Genomic DNA, 24,679 nt, shown 5'->3' with positions numbered 1-24,679 from the left:
CCCTCTCTCTCCCTCTGTCTCCCTCTCTCTCCCTCTCTCTCCCTCTCTCTCCCTCTGTCTCCCTCTCTCTCCCTCTGTCTCCCTTTCTCTCCCTCTGTCTCCCTTTCTCTCCCTCTGTCTCCCTCTCTCTCCCTCTCTCTCCCTCTGTCTCCCTCTCTCTCTCCTCTCTCTCCCTCTGTCTCCCTTTCTCTCCCTCTCTCTCCCTCTCTCTCCCTCTCTCTCCCTCTGTCTCCCTCTCTCTCCCTCTCTCTCCCTCTGTCTCCCTTTCTCTCCCTCTCTCTCCCTCTCTCTCCCTCTGTCTCCCTCTCTCTCCCTCTGTCTCCCTCTCTCTCCCTCTCTCTCCCTCTGTCTCCCTCTCTCTCCCTCTCTCTCCCTCTCTCTCCCTCTGTCTCCCTCTCTCTCCCTCTCTCTCCCTCTCTCTCCCTCTGTCTCCCTCTCTCTCCGTCTCTCTCATAGCCCCATGAAGGTTAATTTGCCCAACTGATTAAACATATGTCCTTCTCGGTCTGGAATGTATTGAATGGCCCAGGCTCGACAGCCCTCTGTGGTAAAGAACTCCTCAGATTCACTCCAATCTGAGAGAAGAAAATCCCCCTCAGCTCTGTCTTGTGTGTACGACCTATATTCTGAGATAATGACCTTTGGTCCTAGGCTTTCTCTCAAGGGAAAACACACTCTGCATCCTGCTGTACACCTACCTGCTAAGTGCCTCATTATATGTTTTGATGAGACCGTCCCTCATTCTTCTAAAATTGCTCAACCCATGTTGTAAGAAATCCCTTCATATCCAGAATCATACTTTCTCTGGATTCCCCCCATGGCAGTACATCTTTCCTCAGATAAAGGTCCCAACAGTATTCAAGGTGTGATCTGATTTGTGACTTGTACAGTTTTAACAGGAGCTCCATCCTTTGAAACTTCCATTATGGGCGGCACGGTGGCACAGTGGTTAGCACTGCTGCTTCACAGCACCAGGGACCCGGGTTCAATTCCTGCCTCGGGTGACTGTCTGTGTGGAGTTTGCACGTTCTCCCCATGTCTGCGTGGGTTTCCTCCGGGTGCTCCGGTTTCCTCCCACAGTCCAAAGATGTGTGGGTCAGGTGAATTGGCCATGCTAAATTCCCGGTAGTGTTAGGTAAGGGGTAATGTAGGGGTATGGGTGGGTTGTGCTTCGGCGGGTCGGTGTGGATTTGTTGGGCCGAAGGGCCTATTTCCACACTGTAAGTAATCTAATCTAATCTTTCCTTTGAAATAAATGATTACATTCCATTTGCCTTCCCTGGACACAAGTGTTTTGTGAGTTATAGATGAAGATTCCTAAACTGCTCTGCGCTACAGCTTTCTGCAGACTTTCTCCATTCAAATAATACTCAGCTGCTCTGAGTCCAGGAGCCTGGAGTCTGTCTACTCTGTCTGCCTTTCCTTGTTTCTCTTCTCTCTCTGCTTCTTTTGACTTTAACCTTTCTTACCTTCTTGAGGGGAGCTTGGACAGCATGGAGGTGTCTAGCGTGTCGAAGGTAAGTTTTGTTCCGGTTGGCAGCAGAAGGAGTTGAGCGGATGGTAGAAGAAGGGGGTTTGTGTCCGATGCCTTCTGCGGGACCCAGCAGCTTCAGGGATGGTTGCCTTGTCGAGATCCACCCAGCGGCAGTCTCACAGCGACAGGAGTCAGAGCAAGCTGGCACTGAAGACTGGTGAGACCGTTCTGTGGTGGTTCAGCGCAGGGACTCAAGACAGACTGCACACTTCGTCCTGGCGATAGTCTCAGGGTCGGGGAGGAAGAGCCCTTCCGAAGGAATGTACTATTGAAGTTTTAACTTTATTTCTCTACTGTCCCATCTTTATACTGAAAGCTGGTTTATTTCTGTATTTTAAGATGACACCAGAGGCCGATGGATTTATACAACACTTTTCACTGGAGTTGTAACAACTACATATAACAAATAGATGGAACAAATATACATGGCAATACATCAATCAATCAATCAATTCTTCTGCCCAACTGCACAATCTCACATTGCCCCATATTTCTGCTGGGTGTTTGCTCACTCACTTACTATTCTTCTGTCTGTTTCCCTCTGCATGCTCTATGTGTCTTTCTCACCATCTACCTTACTACTATGTTTGTGGCATCCCCAAACTTCATGACAGTGCGTTCATTTCCCTTATCTCAGTACATTGTAAATTCTTGAGAGCCCAGAACTGACCCCTGAGGCACTCTACTGATTGTACATTGCCATCCCAAAAATGCCTCCTTTATTCCAACTTTATATTTTACTAATTATCCAATTGTCTCTCCATGTTAATATACTGCTCCCCACATTGGGCTCTTATATCATTTCATAGCCTTCTGTGCAGTACCTTTTTGATTGCCTTTTGAAAATTCAAATATATGACATCTGCTGGTTCCCCTTTATCTATCCTTCTTGTTCAGGTGTAATTTTCCCCTCAATGAAGCCATGCTGACTTTGGATTTGGAAATACCCTGTATTATATACTTTATAATCGACTGTAACACTTTCCTATTGAATATGTTAAGCTAACTGACCTGTCATAACTTATTTTATTTCTCACTCCCTTTTTGGAAAAGGGTGCTATATTGACAGTTTTCCAATCCTCTTGACCTTTCCAGAGTCGAAGGATTCTTAAAAGATTATGTGCTCTGCATTCATTACTTCCATAGCTGCTGATATTAAAATCCTAAGATGCATCCCATCAGGTCCAGGGGAATTATCAGAGTTAGCTCCATGAGTTTTCTGAGCATGTTTTCTCTTGCGATGATTATTGTATTTATTATTTCCCCACCTTTCACCCTGTGATTCAGTATGCTCAGACTGTTATTAGTATCTTCCACTGTGAGAACTGATGCAAAATGTCTCGTCAACTCCTCGAGCTTTTCCTGGTTGCCTGTCATTATTCCCCTTTTTCTAAGGGACATGTATTCACTTTGGCCCCTCTCTTCCTTGTAATCTCCATCAAGAAGCTCTTGTCTTTTTTTTGTTAGCTGAAAATGTGTTGCTGGAAAAGTGCAGCAGGTCAGGCAGCATCCAAGGAGCAGTAGAATTGACGTTTCGGGCATGAGCCCTTTTTTTTGTTACCCTCATAATTTATTTTCTGCCTCTTTTTTAACAGTTTGCTCAATTTTTTGTTGGTTTTGAAACTTGCCCAAGTTTCCTCAAAAGCTATTCCTCACGTCCTTGTACCTGCCTCGGATGCTCCAGTCCTTGATCATCGAATAAATGGAGGTTTTTTTAGTTTGTGGGATGTGGGTGTCTCTGGTTAGGCTGGTAATTATTACCCACACTTAATTATAGAATTAGAACAATGCAACACAGTCCAGACCCTTTGGCCCACGATAAACCCTTTTCCCATTTTCATTGATGTCCTTGTCCATTTCAGAAAGGGGCGGTATGGCTCAGTGGTTAGCACTGATGCCTCACAGCCAGGGTCCCAGGTTCGATTCCAGCCTTGGGTGACTGTCTGTGTGGAGTTTGCGCATCCTCCCTGTGTCTGCGTGGGTTTCCTCCGGGTGCTCCGGTTTCCTCCCACAATCCAAAGATGTGCAGGTCAGGTGAATTGGCCATGCTAAATTGCCCATAGTGCTACGTGTATTAGTCAGAGCGAAATGGGTCTGGGTGGGTTGCTCTTTGGAGGGTCGGTGTGGACTGGTTGGGCCGAAGGGCCTGTTTCCACACTGTAGGGAATCTAATCTAATCTAATCTAAGATCAACCTAACCTACATATCCCTCAATTTACTGCTGTCCATGTGCTTATCCAGCAGTCACTTAAATGTCTCTAATTTCACTGTATCTACTCCCACCACTGGCAGTGCATTCCAGGCACCCACCACTCTCTGTGCAAAGTGGTTATACGGTCAGCATTATGCTAACTTTTTATTTCAGGTTTTGTTTTTTTTAAATTGTTGCATTCAAAGTTCAACAGTTGCTGTTTTGGGATTTGAACCCAATGTCCAAAGCATTATCTTGGGCTGGTGGATTATTAGCCTGGTGACATTGCCACCACACCAGCACCTCCCTGAGTAATGCACTGTCGGAGGGGGACAGCTGCTTTCTGAAGCCAAGTGTCCCAGTAACTCGCCCCTTCCTGACATGGAGCCGTGTCTGCAGCTCAGACTCCAGATCCTAAACTCCATCCAAAACTGATCGAACTGCTGACACTCGCTCCTGGTATGTTCACTCTAGGCACCTTGGGGTCTAGAAGATCCCACACGCTGCAGTAGCTGCAACACATCACCTGAACTTCTATGACTGCCACTAGCAGGAGAAAGTGAGGTCTGCAGTTGCTGGAGATCAGAGCTGAAAATGTGTTGCTGGAAAAGCACAGCAGGTCAGGCAGCATCCAAGGAACAGGAAATTCGACCTGTCGGGCATAAGCCCTTCTTCAGGAAGAAGGGCTTATGCCCGAAAAGTCGAATCTCCTGCTCCTTGGATGCTGCCTGACCTGCTGCGCTTTTCCAGCAACACATTTTCAGCGCTAATCACTCTAGCAACCTTGTCTTGTCACTTTATTCTAATTATCTTTTTTTTCACAACGGTATCACTTTTATACTTCAGCTATTTTAAAGGAAGAGAGACAAAACAAAATGACTGAAGATTTTACCTCTACTTTCAAAAGCTTTCATTAATTACCAAATTTAAACTAATTTAGCGGGGGGGGGGGGGATGGGGATAGAAATTGTAATTTGAGTGTACAGGAGGGTGAGAGTAGTGAGGTCAGAAGGAAGATTTCAAGATCGCAAGATGGCATCGGCAAGCAAGAGGTCGGTTTGAAGTATGTCTACTTCAGTGCCAGGAGCATCTAGAATAAGGTGGGTGAGCTTGCATCATGGGTTGGTACCTGGGACTTCAATGTTGTGGCCATTTTGGAAACATGGGTAGAGCAGGGACAGGAATGGTTGTTGCAGGTTCCAGGATTTAGATATTTCAGTAATAACAGAGAAAATGGTAAAACAGGGGGAGGTGTGGCACTGTTAGTCAAGGACAGTATTACGGTTGCAGAAAGGGTGTTTGAGGACTCATCTACTGAGGTAGACTGGGCTGAGATTAGAAACAGGAAGGTGCTTCCTAACCTGCAATCTTCTTCCTGACCTCTCCACCCCCACCACCACTCTGCCCTATCACCCTCCACCTTGACCTCCTTCCACCTATCGCATTTCCAACGCCCCTCTCCCAAGTCCCTCCTCCCTACCTTTTATCTTAACCTGCTTGGCACACCTTCCTCATTCCTGAAGAAGGGCTCATGCCCGAAATGTCGATTCTCCTGCTCCGTGGATGCTGCCTGATCTGCTGCGCTTTTCCAGCAACACATTTGCAGCTCTGATCTCCAGCATCTGCAGTCCTCACTTTCTCCCAGAGATGTAGAGGAAAGGAGCTGATTCCTGATAGGAGTGAGAGTGACAGAGTAGTTGTCATGGGGAACTTTAACTTTCCAAATATTGACTGGGAATACCACAGTTCAGGTACTTTAGATCGGTCAGTTTTTGTCCAATGTGTGCAGGATGTTTCCTGATGCAGTATGTAGACAGGTCAACAAGGGGCAAGGCCACATTGGATTTGGTACTGGCCAAGTGTTACATTTGGAGGGAAGTGAGCACTTTGGTAATAGTAACCACAATTCGGTAAGTTTACTTTAGTGATGGAAAGGGATAGGTATATACTGCAGGGCAAGAGTTATAGCTGGGGGAATGGCACTTACGATATGATTAGGTAAAATTTAGGATGCATAGGATGGGAAAGGAAACTGCAGGGACAGGCACAATTGGAATGTGGAACTTGTTCAAGGATCAAGGAAACCTAAAGCTTTCTATAAATATATCAGGAATAAAAGAATGACTAGAGTAAGATTACAGCCAATCAAGGACAGTAGTGGGAAGTTATGTGTGGACTCAGAGGAGATAGGGGAATTGCTAAATGAATACTTTTCATTAGTATTCACATGAGGAAAAGGCAATGTTGTCGAGGAGAATGCTGAGATACAGGCTCCTAGACTGGATGGGATTGAGGTTCACCAGGTGGAGGTGTTAGCAATTCTGGAAAGTGTGAAAATAGATAAGTCCCCTGGGCTGGATGGGACTTATCCATGGATTCTATGGGAAGCCAGGGAGGAGATTGCCAAGCCTTTGGTTTTGATCTTTATGTCGTCATTGTTGACAGGAGTAGTGCCAGAACCCAGAGGATAGCAAATGTTGTTCCCTTGTTTAAGAAGGGGAGTAGAGACAACCCTGGTAATTATAGACCAGGGAGCCTTACTTTGGTTGGGGGTAAAGTGTTGAAAAGGGATAGGATTTGTAATCATCCAGAGAGGAATAAGTTGATTAGGGATAGTCAATACAGTTTTGTGAAGAGTAGGTCGTGCCTCATAAACCTTATTGAGTTCTTTGAGAAGGTGACCAAACAGGTGGATGAGGGTAAAGCAGTTGATGTGGTGTATATGGATTTCAGTAAGGTGTTTGATAAGGTTCTGCACGGTAGGCTATTGAACAAAATGTGGAGGCATAGGATTGAGGGTCATTTGGCAGTTTGGATCAGAAATCAGCTAGCTGAAACAAGACAGAGGGATGGGAAATGTTCATCCTGGAGTTCAGTTACTAGCGGTATACCACAAGGATCTGTTTTGGGGCAACTGCTGTTTGTCATATTTAGAAATCAGCTGGATGAGGGCGTGGAAAGAAGGGTTAGTAAATGTGTGGATGACACTAAGGTCGGTAGAGTTGTGGATAGTGCAGAAGGATGTTGCAGGTTACAGAAGGGCATAGATAAGCTGCAGAGCTGGGCTGAGAGGTGGCAAATGGAGTTTAATATGGAAAAGTGTGAGGTGATTCACTTTAGAAGGAGCAACAGGAATACAGAGTATTAGGCTAATGGTAAGATTCTTGGTAGTGTAGATGAGCAGAGAGATCTCGGTGTCCAGATACATAGATCCTTGACGTTTGCCACCTTGGTTGATAAGATTATTAAGAAGGCATACGGTGTGTTAGCTTTTATTGGTGGAGGGATTGAGTTTCAGAGCCATGAGGTCATCCTGCAGCTGTACAAAACCCTGGTGTGGCTTCACTTGGAGTATTGTGTACAGTTCTGGTCACCACATTATAGGAAGGATGCAGAAGCTTTGGAAAAGGTGCGGAGGAGATTTACTGGGATGTTGCCTGGTATGGAAGGAAGGTCTTACAGGGAAAGGCTGAGGGAACGGAGGCTGTTTTAGTTAGAGAGAAGGTTGAGAGGTGACTTAATTGAGACATATAAGATAATCAGAGGGTTAGATAGGGTGGACAGGGAGAGCCTTTTTCGTCAGATGGCAATGGCTGACATGAGGGGACATAGCTTTAAATTGAGGGGTGATAGATATAGGACAGATGTCAGAGGGAGTTTCTTTACTCAGAGAGTAGTAGGGGTGTGGAACGCACTGCCTGTAACAGTAGTAGAACCACCAACTTTAAGGGCATTTAAATGGTCATCAGATAAACATAGGGATGAAAATGGAATAATGTAGGATAGATGGGCTTCAGATTGGTTTCACAGATTGGCGCAACATCAAGGGCTGGAGGGCCTGTACTGTGCTGGAATGTCCTATACAGCTGTTTTGTACTGTTTTGTACAGCTGCAGCATGACCTCATGGCTCTGAAATTCAATCCCTCAATAAATTCAATAAAAGCTAACACACCGTATAAAAAATGAGGTCTGCAGATGCTGGAGATCACAGCTGCAAATGTGTTGCTGGTCAAAGCACAGCAGGCCAGGCAGCATCTCAGGAATAGAGAATTCGACGTTTCGAGCACACCGTATGCCTTCTTAACAACCCTATCAACCTGGGTGGCAACTTTCAGGGATCTAGTACCTGGACACCGAGATCTCTCTGCTATGATCAGGTGTTTTGTTTAGGAAGGAATACTGTTTAAATTGTTGAGTTATAAGCGTTAGTATTCTATAATTGTCATTTATTAAGTTTGTTCAGAATAAACCTTAAGTACAAAAACCTGGTGAGTGCTTTCTTTTCACCTGATTTTTCAACTGGGAACTCTAGAGAATTTAACTAAATCTTTTCACACTTGTGACAAATCCAGGAAATTGGGGTTGATTTCCTGTGAGCATCAAATGAAGTAATTATAATGAGGTCAGCCAGGTGGACCTCATAGAATCTGATTTCCCTGATTGGGGCTGTTAACCTGATCCAATTAGGGAGCCCTGGCTGACAGATAGAAACAGGAGTGGGCTGCCTCAGAGTGGCTGGAAGTTGGGAGGGACAGGGAGTCTTGCTGGGTTTCTGGGGGTCTGTATTTTATGCACAGTTTATGTAATTGGACTGTCTTGTTTGTACTTGTCATTGTCACTGTTTTGTGGTGATTGAAACTGGGATTTGAGGTTTGTGCTCATTTCCCTGAAAATCAGTTGAATGTCAGGGTTTGGGGCTATTCCCCTCCCTTGTAATATTGTTGTTTCTTTATATACAGCTGTTAATGTTAATTGTTTTGTAAATTGTGAATTGGTTCATAAAATTTTTAAAAAGAAACAGGAGTGTGTGAGGTTGTGTTCACTCTGAGAGCTGGCTCTGCAGGAGCTGGGTCAGCGTCAGGGCCTCTCCGAGTGTAAATAATGGGCGACTTGGTGACGGGATCCCAGTCTCTGTGGTGTTAGTTCAGTAAGAAGCTGTGAATGGTCAGCAGCATCCAGCCACCTTCAGCAGGAAGGTTGTGGGTTCAAGCCCCACTTGGGTTTGAGATTGAAGTTGTTTCCCGGGGGTTTCAGTGGTGGAGGTGGGGGAGGGAATGGGTGTACACTCCCATCAGGAGAGGCTGCGTGCCCTCACACATCGATGTGAAAAATCCAATTAAATTATTTTGAAGGATTGTCGTGGTTCCTGGCCAGTTTTATTTTAGATCTCCCAACCAACATCAGGGAAAACCTGCTCATTGCAGCTGGCGGGGTAAGTTGACTGCTTCATCGCAATGACGTCTACGTTTCATCAGTCCTTCACTGGTTTCAACATTTCAGCTCTGAGAGCAGACCAGTAAATGTAAAACCTTTCTTTCAGGGCCCCATAGGTCACGGGAGGACTGGTCTCTCTGGCACATCAATTTTTTTATTGAATATCCAATAGAAACTTATAACCACACTGAGAAACATCCTACCATGGAAAGGGTCAGCAAAGGTTTCTCAGGCAGAAATATTTCATTCACTACCAGCACTGACTCTGCTAGGAATTTCAAATGAGAAGAGTAGGATTCACAGCCAGCATTCTCTCACAGCAATTCAGGCACTGAGATGGGAAATCTAACTGCATCAATTCCTTTCAAGATGAGCTGAATGAAGGGAAAAGGCAAGTCTATGTTCACTGAGTGTGTTAATTATACAGTGTTTACAGACTGTATTAATTGTACAGTGTTTACTGAGGGTGCTATCATTCACTTTGTTTACAGGGACAGAGAAGGATAGAAGACGTGGGTGAGGGAGAACGATGGATAGATATAAATATTGTAAAGGAGAAAGTATTAAAATGGCGAATGTGATTTGTCTCAGGATCACTGAATTGTTACAGTACTGGAGGAAGGCGTTCAGCCCATTGTGCCTGTACTGGTTTTCACTTTATGCCATTCTCCTGCTTTCTCCCTGCAACCCTATCACACATTGTTCCTCATTTTCAAAGATCTATCTAACTTCCTGTTGACTTACTAAACTGAATCTGCCTTCCCCCCACTCTCAGACAATACATCTCCAGACCCCATCCCCCTGTGCTGCCGTCTCTGCTGGGGGATGGGCCCTATCCAGGGATGGTGATGGTAGTGTCTGGGATATTGTCTGTAAGGTAGGACTCTGTGAGGGTGACTATGTCAGCCTGATCCTTGACTAGTCTGTGAGACATCTCTCCCAATTTTACCACTAGCCCGCAGATGTTAGTGAGGAAGATTTTGCAAGGTTTGGCAGGGGGCTGTTTCTGTCATTGTCGTTTCAAATGCCTTGTAATGTGAGGTGGTCTATCCAATTTCATTTCTTTGTTGAGATTTTGTTGCAATTGATACAACTGAGTGGCTTGGTGGGTCATTTCAGAGGGCAGCTGAGAGTCAACCACATTGCGGTGGGTCTGGAGTCACATGTGGGCCAATCCGTAGTTTGATTTTATGCCGTGGCTGGGTTTGAACCTGGGGTCCCCAGAACATTAGCTGGGTTTCTGGATTAAAGGTCTCATGATAACTTCGTTGAATCATTGCCTCCCTATACAGAAGTAGAGTTAACATTTTGAGTCCAGGGACTCTTTGTCCATTTCTCTCTCCACACATAGTGCCTGATCTTAGTCAGCACTTTGTGTTGTGCATCTGCAGTTACAAAGAATAAAGAACAGTACAGCACAAGAACAGGCCCTTCGGTCCATCAAGCCTGTACATACACATGAAACCTTTTGCCTGTATGCAGTCCGTATCCCTCTATTCCCTGCTTATTCATGTATCTGTTAAGATACCTCTTAAACGTTGCTATTGTACCCACCCCCTCCTCTGGCAACACGTTCCAGGCACTTAACACCCTCAGTGTAAAAAAACCTGGCCTCTCACATTTCCTTTAAACTTACCCCTTTTTTAAACTTCCCCTAGTAATTGATATTTCTATCCTGGGGAAAAAGACTCTGATTCTCCATTCTATCCATGCCCCTTATAATTTTGTAAACTTCTATCAAGCTCACCCCTCATCCTTTGTTCAAGTGGAAATAAACTAAGTTTGTCCAATTTCTCCTCATAGTTAATACTCTCCAAACCAGGTAACTTCGGTACCCTCTCCAAACCCTCCATAGTTCTTAGTTTTTAGGATGTGAGAGGATTTCTCTGAGAGATACCATGAAGGGTGTGTGAACCATTGGTACATATTCTCTCCATCATACAATGTGGAATGCACAATGTTTCTCTGTAAAATATTAATGTGGAACCATCTGATATTGTCTGATACATAATAACAATGATTTAGCTTTTGTTTCCGTTTCTGTTTTTGAAGCAGGAATCTGGGGAACTTTGTTATTTTTACCAGAGGAATATTGTCTTTTATATAAAGCTTTCGGGTAAAAAATGAGGTCTGCAGATGCTGGAGATCAGAGCTGAAAATGTGTTGCTGGTTAAAGCACAGCAGGTCAGGCAGCATCCAAGGAACAGGAAATTCGACGTTTCGGGCCAGAGCCCTTCATCAGGAATGAGGAGAATGTGCCAGGCAGGCTAAGATAAAAGGTAGGGAGGAGGGACTTGGGGGAGGGGTGATGGAGATGTGATAGGTGGAAGGAGGTTAAGGTGAGGGTGATAGGCCGGAGTGGGGTGGGGGCGGAGAGGTCAGGAAGAAGATTGCAGGTTAGGAGGGCGGTGCTGAGGAAGGAGATGTGGCTGTGGTAACGAGTCTGTTTGAGGATGTGGCTGAAGAGTTTCTGTGCAGAGGAGATGACCTGGGGGGTGCAGTGAGAGAGAGACTCACTGAAATCTTTGTAGAGGGAGGAAGAGAGCTTCTTCAAGGAAGGCATCCTTGCAAGAGGATTTCAACTTTTATATAAAGCCCTCCACTTCTTCCTTTCCCGCCGCACCAACCAGTACCCTTCCACTGACACCCTCCTTCGACTGACTGAACTGGTCCTCACTCTGAACAACTTCTCTTTCCAATCCTCCCACTTCCTCCAAACCAAAGGAGTAGCCATGGGCACCCGCATGGGCCCCAGCTATGCCTGCCTCTTCATAGGATATGTGGAACAGTCCATCTTCCGCAGCTACACTGGCACCACCCCCCACCTTTTCCTCCGCTACATCGATGACTATATCGGCGCTGCCTTGTGCTCCCACGAGGAGGCTGAACAGCTCATCCACTTTACTAACGCCTTCCACCCCGACCTCAAATTTACCTGGACTGTCTCAGACTCCTCCCTCTCCTTCCTAGACCTCTCCATTTCTATCTCGGACGACCGAATCAACATGGACATTTATTACAAACCAACCGACTCCCACAGCCACCTAGACTGCACCTCCTCCCACCCTGCCCCCTGTAAAAACGCCATCCCATATTCCCAATTCCATCGTCTCCGCCGCATCTGCTCCCAGGAGGACCAATTCCAACACCGAACAACCCAGATGGCCTCCTTCTTCAAAGACCGCAATTTCCCCCCAGACGTAATCGACGATGCTCTCCACCGCATCTCCTCCACTTCCCGCTCCTCCGCCCTTGAGCCCCGCCCCTCCAACCGCCACCAGGACAAAACCCCACTGGTCCTCACCTACCACCCCACCAACCTCCATATACATCGTATCATGCGTCGTCATTTCCGCCACCTCCAAACAGACCCCACCACCAGGGATATATTTCCCTCCCCTCCCCTATCAGCGTTCCAAAAAGACCACTCCCTCCGTGACTCCCTTGTCAGGTCCACACCCCCCACCAACCCAATCTCCACTCTCGGCACCTTCCCCTGCAACCGCAAGAAATGCAAAACTTGCGCCCACACCTTCCCCCTCACTTCCCTCCAAGGCCCCAAGGGATCCTTCAATATCCACCACAAATTCACCTGCATCTCCATACACATCATTTACTGCATCCGCTGCACCCGATGTGTTTTATATTGGGGAGACAGGCCGCCTACTTGCAGAATGTTTCAGAGAACACCTCTGGGACACCCGCACCAACCAACCCAACCACCCCGTGGCTCAACACTTCAACTCCCCCTCCCACTCCACCAAGGGAATGCAGGTCCTTGGACTCTTCCATCGCCAGACCATAGCAACATGATGGTTGGAGGAAGAGCACCTCATCTTCCGCCTAGGAACCCTCCAACCACAAGGGATGAACTCAGATTTCTCCAGTTTCCTCATTTCCCCTCCCCCCACCTTGTCTCAGTCCCAACCCTCGAACTCAGCACCGCCCTCCTAACCTGCAATCTTCTTCCTGACCTCTCCGCCCCCACCCCACTCCGGCCTATCACCCTCACCTTGACCTCCTTCCACCTATCCCACCTCCATCGCCCCTCCCCCAAGTCCCTCCTCCCTACCTTTTATCTTAGCCTGCTGGACAAACTTTCCTCATTCCTGATGAAGGGCTCATGCCCGAAACGTCGATTCTCCTGTTCCCTGGATGCTGCCTGACCTGCTGCGCTTTTCCAGCAACACATTTTTAGCTCTGACCTCCAGCATCTGCAGTCCTCACTTTCTCCTTTTATATCCTGGACAAATATTTTGCTGAAATGTTTACAATTCAAGTTTGCAACTGTTGGTTGGCTCCTTATCTCCAGTTCTTTTAAAGTTTTATTTCTAATATAAATGTCATTGTTAATACCTTACCACTGCTTAAACATTCTAGCTGATATCTGTTGATTGGTCTTTCTAAATTAACCTGGAAACACTTGAAGCACTGGTAGGCTTCCGAGATATGAAATGAAATTTAAATTGACAAGTTAATGCTCATAGTATAGATACAGCCACATCAACTGTGATTGTGTAATAAATCTATAAATTGTGGGATAAATAATGAAGGCTTTATGACATGTGCTGCGTGAACTCTTTAGCCAGCTGTAAAGTGCTACATTTACCAGAGGTGAGGATGATGCTTGTTCCTCAATAAGTAAATATCTGATGCAATCTCTGATATCGTAAATGAGGGATGTTGCCAAGCTCAGTAATAACATTGTGCGCAGATTGTCATCTGAAATAGGCGATTGTTTTTCTGAAGCAGTGACATACCACTAGCCCTGTGCTATTTTGTATCAAGAATTATATTGACTTGTCAGCAGGATTTTATTTATTTCACATTAATTGGTGCAGAGCATGGTGGACAGACTCATCCCAATGATGAAAGAATAAAAAGGAAGAAACTGATGACATATTTGAAATGTTTAATGTCAACACAATGGTCTTCAGTGAAAAAACCTAGATTGCAGCTAGATCGAGGAAAAAGACCTTCAGGCACGCAAACAGACCCTTCAGTCCAACCCGTCCATGCCGACCAGGTATCCCAACCCAATCTAGTCCCACCTGCCAGCACTCGGCCCATATCCCTCCAAACCCTTCCTATTCATATACCCATCCAGATGCCTTTTGAATGTTGCAATTGTACCAGCCTCCACCACTTCCTCTGGCAGCTCATTCCATACACGTACCACCCTCTGCGTGAAAAGGTTGCCCCTTAGGTCTCTTTTATATCTTTCCCCTCTCACCCTAAACCTATGCCCTCTAGTTCTGGACTCCCTGATCCCAGGGAAAAGACTTTGCCTATTTACTCTATCCTTGCCCCTCATAATTTTGTAAGCCTCTATAAGGTCACCCCTCAGCCTCTGACACTCCAGGGAAAACAGCCCCAGCCTGTTCAGCCTCTCCCTGTAGCTCAGATCCTCCAACCCTGGCAACATCCTTGTAAATCTTTTCTGAACCCTTTCAAATTTCACAACATCTTTCCGATAGGAAGGAGATCAGAATTGCATGCAATATTCCAACAGTGGCCTAACCAATATCCTGTACAGCTACAACATGACCTCCCAACTCCTGTACTCAATATTCTGACCGATAAAGGAAAGCACACCAAACACCTTCTTCACTATCCTATCTACCTGCGACTCCACTTTCAAGGGGCTATGAACCTGCACTCCAAGGTCTCTTTGTTCAGCAACACTTCCTAGGACCTCTCTTGCACAAACAGCAGTGAATGCTGGATCAGTTATTAATTTTAAATGTGAGGTTGATACATTTGTGTTAAGCAAAGAGGTATGGGCCAAAGGCAGGTATATGGAGTTAGGTCACAGATCAGTCATGATCTCATTGAATGGTAGAACATGCTTGAGGGGCTGAATGGCCTACTTCTGTTCCTGTGTTCTGATATGTGCCTGTTCATTGGAGGGTAATGCCACCTACATGCCTTCTGTTTTGGACTACCTTTTGTTTCTTGTGACTCACTAAACTGTGTGTCCATGTAACATGTCCCTTTTGTCACATGGAGCTACAATGGGGAACTATGTTAAACACTTCACTGAGATCTATAGACACCAATACCCTCGCTGCCAACTCAACCAAAACACATTATCTCATTACTTTAACAGTACATTACAGTAGGTGAATGCTGTCAATGTGTAAATAAAAAGATATTTTAGTTGAATTTGCTTTCATACGAATGAGATGGAAATTTATAAAGCGATGACAAATGATTATTCCCAGCCAGTGTGCAATCTGGAATAGGACTCAGTCCTATAAAAACACCATAAGCAATCAGATCAGTTGGTTGGGTCTCAGGAAGCAGAGATGAATATTTATTGGATTTTCTGGCACTCTGAACTATTACAAGAGGAAGAGTGGACCGCGGGAAGCACAGAGAGAGAGACAGAGAGAGAGTGAGAGAGAGAGAGAGTGAGAGAGAGAGAGAGACAGAGAGAGAGTGAGAGAGAGAGGAAAAACAAGCCTTTGGCACTGTGGAGGGTCTGTCTGTACAGAGGGAAGAAGAAAGATCCATGTGCATTACAGACAAGAGGTTCTTTAGTTCAAGGAGTAGTCAGCTACTGATGCGATTCCAGGGCAGCATCGGTCATTGATATCACAGAATGGCTGCAGGATATTCTTCTGGTGAAGGTCAGAGGCTGTGGTTCACATTGATACTGGGAAACGATAGAAGAGAGAGAAACTGGGAGAAATTCCAGTCATGAGGGAAATGATACTGAGCAAATGAGGGGACACAGTGGCTCAGTGGTTAGCACTGCTGTCTCAGAGCACTAGGGACAGGGGTTCGGTGCTAACTTTAAACGACTGTGTGGAGTTTGCATGTTCTCCCCATATCTGCATGTGTTTCCTCCGGGTGCTCCGGCTTCCTCCCACAGTCCAAAGATATGTAGGCTAGGTGGATTGGCCATGGGAAATTGCTCATAATGTGCAGGGATGTGCACATTAGATGGGATAGCCGTGGGAAATGCAATGTTACAGGGATAGGGTAGGGAGTCAGTCTGGGTGGGATACTGTTCAGAGGGTCAGTGTAGACTCAATGAGCTGAATGGCCTCTTTCTGCACTATAGGGATTTGGTGATCCATTATCAAATTGCTGGAGATGTTGATTCACAGGTCTGTAGATCAGATGGACTTCACCCAATGGTCACAAAGATATGGCTACTGAGGATGGATGTAATGGTATTAATTTTACAAAATTCCCTTTCAGACTGCAAAGTTGTGAACATAACTCTGCTGTTCAAGAAGGGAAGGAGGCAGAAGGCAAGGAACTACAAGCCAGTTAGCCTGACATTGTCCTGTGGAAATGTTAGAACCAATGGTCACTTCAAAAAATGCAAGGGAATTGAGAAGAAGCAGAAAAGTGTCATTAAAGGAAAGTCATGTTTAACCAGTTTATTAAACCCTTTGAGGGATTCATGCTATTGATAAAGGTGAGAATGGAGATGGATTTTCAGAAGGCATTTGACAGGAGTCATGTGGAAGGTTATTGTGAAACATAAAAGCTCATGGTGTAGGGGACAACACAAATAGAAGAATGGCTGGTTGCTAGGAAACAGGGTGTATAAATGGGCCTTTTCCTGGTTAGTAGCATGTGATGCATGAAGTGTACACAGACTGTATGGTGGAGGGCCTCAATTTTTTACAATTCACCTCAATGACTTAGATGAGGGGAAAGAAATCAGGGAGAAAGACTGATATAATTAAAGACAGAGAGGAGGTTCTGAGTGGTCTGGCAGGCGTATAGGTTGATATATTTCCAGGTTCAGTTGAATTGAATCCCAGGTTGTTGAGTGTGGCATGGAAGGAAATAGCAGGAGCACTAGCAATAATCTTCAATTCCTCTCTGGCTGTGGGAGGGATGCCACTGGAGGATAGCCAATGTAGTAACATTATTCAAAAAGGCAGTAAGGGAAAACCCAGGAAATGACAGGCCAGTCAGACTAACCTCAGTGGTAGAGCAACGATTGGAAGCAATTCTGAGGGACAGAATTAATCTCCATTTGGGGAGTCAGGGATTAATCAAGAACAGTCAGCCTGGGTTTGCTAAGGGGAGGTCATGTCTGAATTCTATAAGGGACGACCAGGTGTACAGATGACAGCAAAGACTTTGACCTTGTCTACTTGGACTTCAGTAAGGATCTTGGTAAGGTCCTGCATAACAGACTGATAGCAGAAGTAAAAGCCCATGGGATCCAAGGGAATTTAGGAAATAGATCCAGAACTGGCTGAGTGGCAGGAAGCAGGGGATGGTGGTTGAGGGGTGTTTTTGTGACTGGAAGCCTGGGTCCAATGAGGTAAGTGTTGGGGCCCTTGTTGTTTGTGGAATATATAAACAATTTGGACTTGAATGTCAGATCAGTAGGATCATGGTGAATGGTAGGATCCTGGGAAGCACTGAGGATCAAAGGGACATACAAAGGTCTCTTAAGGTGGTGGGATAAGTGAAATCCACATTATCGGAGGGATGTGATAGCACTGGAAAGGGGGTAGAGGGAGATTTCCCAGGATGATGCCTGGAATGGAGAGTTTCAGTGATGGAGAGGGATTGGACAGAGCAGAGGAGACTGAGAGGGAACAGGTTTGAGATCGATAAAATTATGAGGGGCATAGACAGGAAGGAACATTTCCCTTTGTTGGAGAGATCAATGACTGGGGGGACTAAGGTAAAGGGAGGGACAGGGGTTTCGAGAGAATGTGAGGATTTTGTCGCTCAGATAGTGGTGGAAATCTGGAATTCACTGCCTGGAATGTTTCTTTGATTCAAGCCCCGGTTTACACAAAAACTGACAGAGAGACAGACACAGCAAAAGGATAGATCACAAGAAAGATAAATGAGATGGAACACGGCCAGTTCAGCTGTCATGATCCATAAAGGAATGGACCTTGTTTAGTTCCTGAAGGCACTGGCCAATGCCAACAGTTTCTAGCGGGTTCTGAGGAATATTAACATAATACTGATAACTGAGATTATAGCAGCTCACCTTCAGTACGTTGTTCATCGTGTGGTGCTGAAAAAGCACAGCAGGACAGGCGGCATTCAAGAAGCAGGAGAATCGATGTTTCGGGCAAAAGCCCTTCATCAGGAATGAGGCTAGCAGGCTCGGGGGTAGGGAGATAAGTGGGAGGGGGTGGGCTGGGGGGAAGGTAGCTGAGAGTGCAATAGGTGGATGGAGGTGGGGGCAAAGGTGATAGGTCAGAGAGGAAGGTGGAGCACCCATATTCCCCACAAACATTTGGGACACCACCCATGCCCTCCACCTCCTCCAAGACTTCTGTTTCCCTTGTACCCAACGCCTTATCTTCACCATGGATGTCCAATGCCTCTACACTTCCATCTGCCATGACCAGGGCCTTCAAACCATCCGTTTCACCGCGCCTGTCCTTCCAACCAGTCCTCTTCCACTCACACTCACATTTCATTGGCTGAACTGGTCGTCACCCTCAACAATTTCTCCCCTGAATCCTCCCACTTCCTCCAGACGAAAGGGGTAGCCATGGGCACCCGCATGGGCCCCAGCTATGCCTGCCTCTTTGTCGGCTACGTGCAGCTACCCAGGCACCACTCCCCACCTCTTCCTCCGCTACATCAATGACTGCTTTAGCGCCACCTCATGCTCCCATGAGGAGGTTGAACAGCTCATAAACTTCACCAACACATTCCACCCTATACTTAGGTTTGCCTAGACCATCTGTGACACCTCCCTCCCCTTCCTGGACCAATTCTGACACCTCCCTCCCCTTTCTAGATCATCTCTGACACCATCGTCCCCTTCCTGGATCGTCTCTGATACTACCCACCCCTTCCTGGATCGTCTCTGATACCACCCTCCCCTTCCTCTACCATCTCTAACACCTCCCTCCCATTCCTGGACCATCTCTGACACCTCCCTCCCTTTCCTGGACCATCTCTAACACCTCCCTCCCCTTCCTGGACCATCTCTGGCACTACCCTCCCCTTCCTGGACCATCTCTGACACCTCCCTCCCCTTCTGGGACCTCTCCATCTCCCTCAACGGTGACCAACCCAACACTGACATTTTCTACACACCAACCAACTCCCATAGCTACCTGGACTGCACTTCCTCCCACCCTACCTCCTGTAAAAACACTATCCCTTATTCCCAATTCTTCCGTCTCCACCGTATCTGCTCCCAGGAGGTCCAGTTCCAGAATGCAACAGATGGCCTCCTTCATTAAAGACCACAACTTCCCTCCCACATTGTCAATGATCCCCTCCATCCATTGCACGCACCGCCATCCTCGAATCCCACCCCTCCAACCACAACAAGGACAGAACCCCCCTGTCTATACCTTCTACCCCACCAACCTCAATATACTTCACATCTTCCTCCGCCATTTCTGCCACCTACAAACGGACCTCACCACTACAGATATATTTCCTTCCCCACCCCTTTCCACCTTCCATAAGGACCGTTCCCTCTGTGATTACCTGATCAGGTCCACGCCCCCCCACCACCCCTCCCTCCCCTCCTGGCACCTTCCCCTGCTACCACAGGATTTGCAAAACCTATGCCCACACTTTCCCCTCACCTCCATCCAAGGACCCAAAGGAACCTTCCACATCCATCAAAGTTTCGCCTGCACTTCCACACACGTCATTTATTGTATCTATTGCTCCCGATGCGGTCTCCTCCATCCTGGGGAGACAGGATGCCTTCTCACAGAGTGCTTCAGAGAACATCTCCGGGACACTCGCACCAACCAACGCCAAACATTTCAACTCCCCCTCTCACTCCACTGAGAACCTGCAGGTCCTGGCCCTCCTCCATCGCCACTCCCTCACCACCCGTCACCTGGAGGAAGAATGCCTCATCTTCAGTCTTGGGACCCTCCAACCGCATGGCATCAATGTGGGCTTCACCAGTTTCTCATTTCCCCTCCACCCACCTTATCCCAGATCCAACCTTCCACCTCAGCACTGACCTCTTGAACTGTCCCACCTTCCCACCTTCCTTCCCACCTATCTGCTTCACCTTCCTCTCTGACCTATCACCTTTACCCCCATCTCCATCCACCTATCACACTCTCAGCTACCTCCCCCCCAGCCCCACCCCCCCTCCCCCGAGGCTCCCAGCCTCATTCCTGATGAAGGGCTTTTGCCCAAAATGTTGACCCTCCTGCTCCTCGGATGCTGCCTGACCTGCTGCGCTTTTCCAGCACCACACTCTCGACTCTGATCTCCAGCATCTGCAGTCCTCACTTTCATAAGGGAGCAATTAAACCTCTGTCGCCAGAGCAGACACAATCCCACTGACAGAAATACAGTTCAAGACCAGCACAAACTTGGGGGGTTTTCAACATTCTTTTGGGATCCTGTTAACATTCAAACATTTGCCATCTACCTGAACATAATGCCTCGTTGGAGTCAAAACGTCTATGAGTCCATTGAGCAAGAATCAGTCTGTAATTAACTTCCATGCCAGCCTCATCAAAACTATCAGCTTGTTTGTTCTCATAGCTTTCGGGAAAAGTTCAGCTTCAGCTCTCCCCAGCAGTTCACAGCTCCAAAACAAATTAATCAAAAATTAAACAAACAAAATCAGAAAGGTCTCAATGCTATGGATGGGCAGAGAATCATCAGTTATTTGGAGTAAACAGGAACATGGAATTAGAGCAGAATCAGATCATATGTTACATAAATGCTATATTCTAGCTTATCTGTTTGCAGACACACACACACACACGTGTATAAAGTAAAGTACTGAAATATTATACAATCATGTTGATTCTCACCTTTGGAATATATAATGTTAGTCCAAATATCAGTCATTTATTCTTATTAATATTTGGAATTTTAGTATAATTTGGAATAAACAGTCACCACCAATGAAAGGACTAAAGTTTATTCTTCAGCAAATGCATTCAAAGAGGCTACAATTTGAAAGCTAGAAAATAAAATGAACAATTGAGAGAACAGGACACATTTAATTCCCGGATATGATCCAAAGGCAATACATGCCAGTCTGTGTTGAGACACTGTCCAGATTGCTTGAATCAACTCTTCAATAGAGATTTAGCATTTTAAAATGTTACATTTATATTGCATGCTTGGGACGATAAAACTCTGATATTTCTGAGTCGTGTGTCGATGGGATTTATCTGTTTATTTAATGAAGGATGTATTAATTGTGGAGTGAAGACTCAGCACAGTTTTACCTTCTCCACCTGAGATATGAACAGAAGAACTGCAAAGGCCATCAAAGTGTCTGTTTCACCATTAAGTTAAATCTTGGCTGATCTGTATTCTACCTCCATAAGCCCATGTTGACTCCACAATCCTTAAAACAAATACATCATTTAAAAAACCTGAAGGTCAAAGGATCTCTGATTCACTGCTGCACAGGGGGACTGTGATGCAGTGGTAGTGTTCCTAGCTCTCAAACTGAAAGTCTAGGTTCTACATCTCCTATCCACATACGCTGACTCAACTTTTTAAAACTCGATTAGAAAGGATAAATACAAGATATTTTGTGACTGTTGGTTGAGGATACATATTTGTAATTTAAATTAGAAAAAAGTGCAGATTTGAAAACTTTCTGGGTTGCAAAGAATGTACCAGGTGACCTTATTTGGAATCAAACTGTCAGAAGAACTGATGGTTTTCTGCCAAAAAAGATTTTGAGAGCAAACCTTTTAAATGTGATTAAAAAAAAATTGCTCCTGCCCTTAATTTCTTGGAATTCAGGCTGTAATTTGAAGGGGGCTTAGTGCTGAAGCATTACTTAGCAACAGCCTCTGGACGTTTTGCATTCTGTTTTAGCACAGCTTTGAGGATTCTTTGATTGCCATTGGGCTTGGGAAGAAACAATACTATCTCCCTCCGTCCATCTTTCTTTCTCTCTCTCGGTGAGTATCTACATATCCATTAAAGAAAACTAGTTTAAGAATTATCTCTGTGAATGGTCACTGAGAATGAGAGAATACTCCAGGAATCAATGTCTCTGACCTTCCTACAAACTTTAAAAATGAACAGTTGACTTGATCAAGAGACCTATGCCTAACTGACCTTCTACTTGAACTGAGGGTCTACTATTGTTCTGCAGCCAACAGCAATGTAACCTCATTGTCAAGAAACTGAAAGATCTGTGAGAAAATCAGCTTATTCTGCCCTTTCATTTAGATTGTTGATCACAGGATTTTCCCAACTTGGATGCGTGTGTGTGTGTGTGAGAGAGAGCATATGTGCATGACTATGTCTGTGTGAATGTGAACGTGTGAGTGAATGTGTATGTGTGTGCGTCTGTGAGTGAGTGCGACTATGTGTGCATATAAATGTATGTGTGTGTGTGTGTGTGTGTGAGAGAGAGAGAGATTGATTAAGTGATTCAGTTTAATTTTCCTAGATAATATTTTAGGATTAAGGGGGTAATAGTTTAGTCCTGCAACATAGCTTCATTGATTAGCCGTTCTCCCCATCTTTAAAATGTTAGTCTTAATACGTTATTCTTGGGCTTTTAAAAGAAACTTAGTGCCAGTCTGTTTTGATCTGAATAACAGTAATGAAGGAAAATTGATATTTTTAATTAGTCATTTACAATTATCACACAGCTGCTGGAGTAATGGGGTTTAATATCCAATAGACTCCTCCTTTCAATGCAATAACATGGTGCAGTGAGTAGCATCCCTTACTCAGAGCTCGAAGATCTGGGCTCAAGTGTCTCTCCAGGATGGAATGGTGAAAGAAGGTGTGACTAGATTAGATTACTTACAGTGTGGAAACAGGCCCTTCAGCCCAACAAGTCCACACCGACCCGCCGAAGCGCAACCCACCCATACCCCTACATTTACCCCTTTACCTAACACTACGGGCAATTTATCCTGGCCAATTCACCTAACCTGCACATCTTTGGACTGTGGGGGGAAACCGGAGCACCCGGAGGAAACCCACGCAGACACGGGGAGAATGTGCAAACTCCACACAGTCAGTCGCCTGAGTCGGGAATTGAACCCGGGTCTCAGGCGCTGTGAGGCAGCAGTGCTAACCAGCAGTGACGTGTAAACCCTTCCAGCACACACTCCCACCAGATGGCAAGAGCGAAGAGATTCCTGGTCAGTCATAGACTGCCGCACTCTGGACCCTGTCTGATGTGTTTTGAGAGCTCTTGTAGTAGTGGTAATGTCCCAATGTCTGGACCAGAAGGTTCAGGTTCAAGTCCCACCTGAATTGGAGATTTTTCCAAACAGATTGATGAAAACCATGTAAGGAATGATTAACTGGGCAGTAAAGGTAAATGTATAGATTGGAAACCCATCAATATATAATCACTAACATCTGATCTGCTCACCCTCAGAAATAAGACTATTCCATTAATACCAAGAAAAATTGAGAAAAGTTTATACATTTCATTTCAACAGTGTCCTACAACCTGAGCTCATAATAAGAAGGAGCTAAGATTGCAAAATTAATTTACATCGACTAATTTGTTCACCTTGTTGATTTTTGGGGCTGGTATGTGACAGAAAACTGTTTGAATATGTAAATCACAAAAGATTTTTAGTCCTTATGTGGTTGATTGTACTTAAACACAGACAGAGAAAGGGAAAGCTGTGATATATTCCCAATCTGTAGCTGGTTCTTTCAATAACTTCAAAAGGGAAAATGCTAATTGTTGGCAGGGTTAAAGACAGCTTCCTAACAGAGAAGCTTGAAAACAGATCAACTAATTTTCTGCAAATATTTTATTGTCAGCAAACCTTCCCACACACCATCTCACTCCTGTCTCCATTTTCATCCTCATCCTGATTTCAATCCTCATCCTTATCCACATTCTCATAGAGTCATCGAGTCAAACAGCACAGAAACAGACCCTTCGGTCCAACCAGACACATATTTCAAACTAACCTAATCCCACCTGCCTGCACCTGGCCCATATCCTTCCAGATCTTTCCTATTCATTTACCTATCCAAATGTCTGTTAAATGTTGTAATTGTGCCCATATCCATCCCTTCCTCAGAAAGTTCATTCCATACACGAATCACTCTCTGTGTGAAATAATTTGCCCGTCATGCTTGTTTTAAAATCTCTCTCCTCTCACCTTAAAAATGTGACCCCCCCCCCCCCATATGAAATCCCCCATTTCAGGGAAAAGGCGGTTATCATTAACAGTATCTATACCCTTCATGATTTTATAAATTTCAATAGGGTCGCCTCTCAACCATCTATCCTCCAGTAAAGAAAGTCCCAACCTATCCAGCCTTTCGTTATAACTCAAACCTTTTATACCCAGCTACATCCTGGTAAATCTCTTCCAAACCTTCTCCAGTTTAGGAGTTAGGAGTTAAACTAAAAAATAGGGCCTCAAAGCTAGTGATCACAGGATTGCTACCAGTGGCTGCATACCTGTCAGAATAGAAATGGTGGGATAGTTGAGATAACTTACTCTAACCCTAACCCTGTCACTTGAAGGATGGTGTAAAAGGGAGGGATTCAAATCCCTGGGACATTGGAACCAGTTCTGGGGGAGGTGGCACCAGTACAAACTGAACGGTCTGCACCTGGGCAGGATTGGAACCAATGTCCTGGGGGGAGAGGTAGCTAGTGCTGTTGGTGAAGGTTTCAACTAATATGGCAGGGGGATGGAAACCGATGCAGAAAGTTGGAGGGAAGTGGGGACAGAAACAAATGACAGTGATGGGAAAAGTGAAAGTGGAAGGTAGAGAATCCAAAGACAAACATCAAAAAGGGGCACAGTACGTCATGATTCTAAACAGACAA

This window comes from Hemiscyllium ocellatum, chromosome 20 (genome assembly GCF_020745735.1).
Source record: "Hemiscyllium ocellatum isolate sHemOce1 chromosome 20, sHemOce1.pat.X.cur, whole genome shotgun sequence".
NCBI lineage: Eukaryota > Metazoa > Chordata > Chondrichthyes > Orectolobiformes > Hemiscylliidae > Hemiscyllium > Hemiscyllium ocellatum.
The sequence above is the reverse complement of the archived record's forward strand: the minus strand, read 5'-3'. Positions refer to the sequence as shown.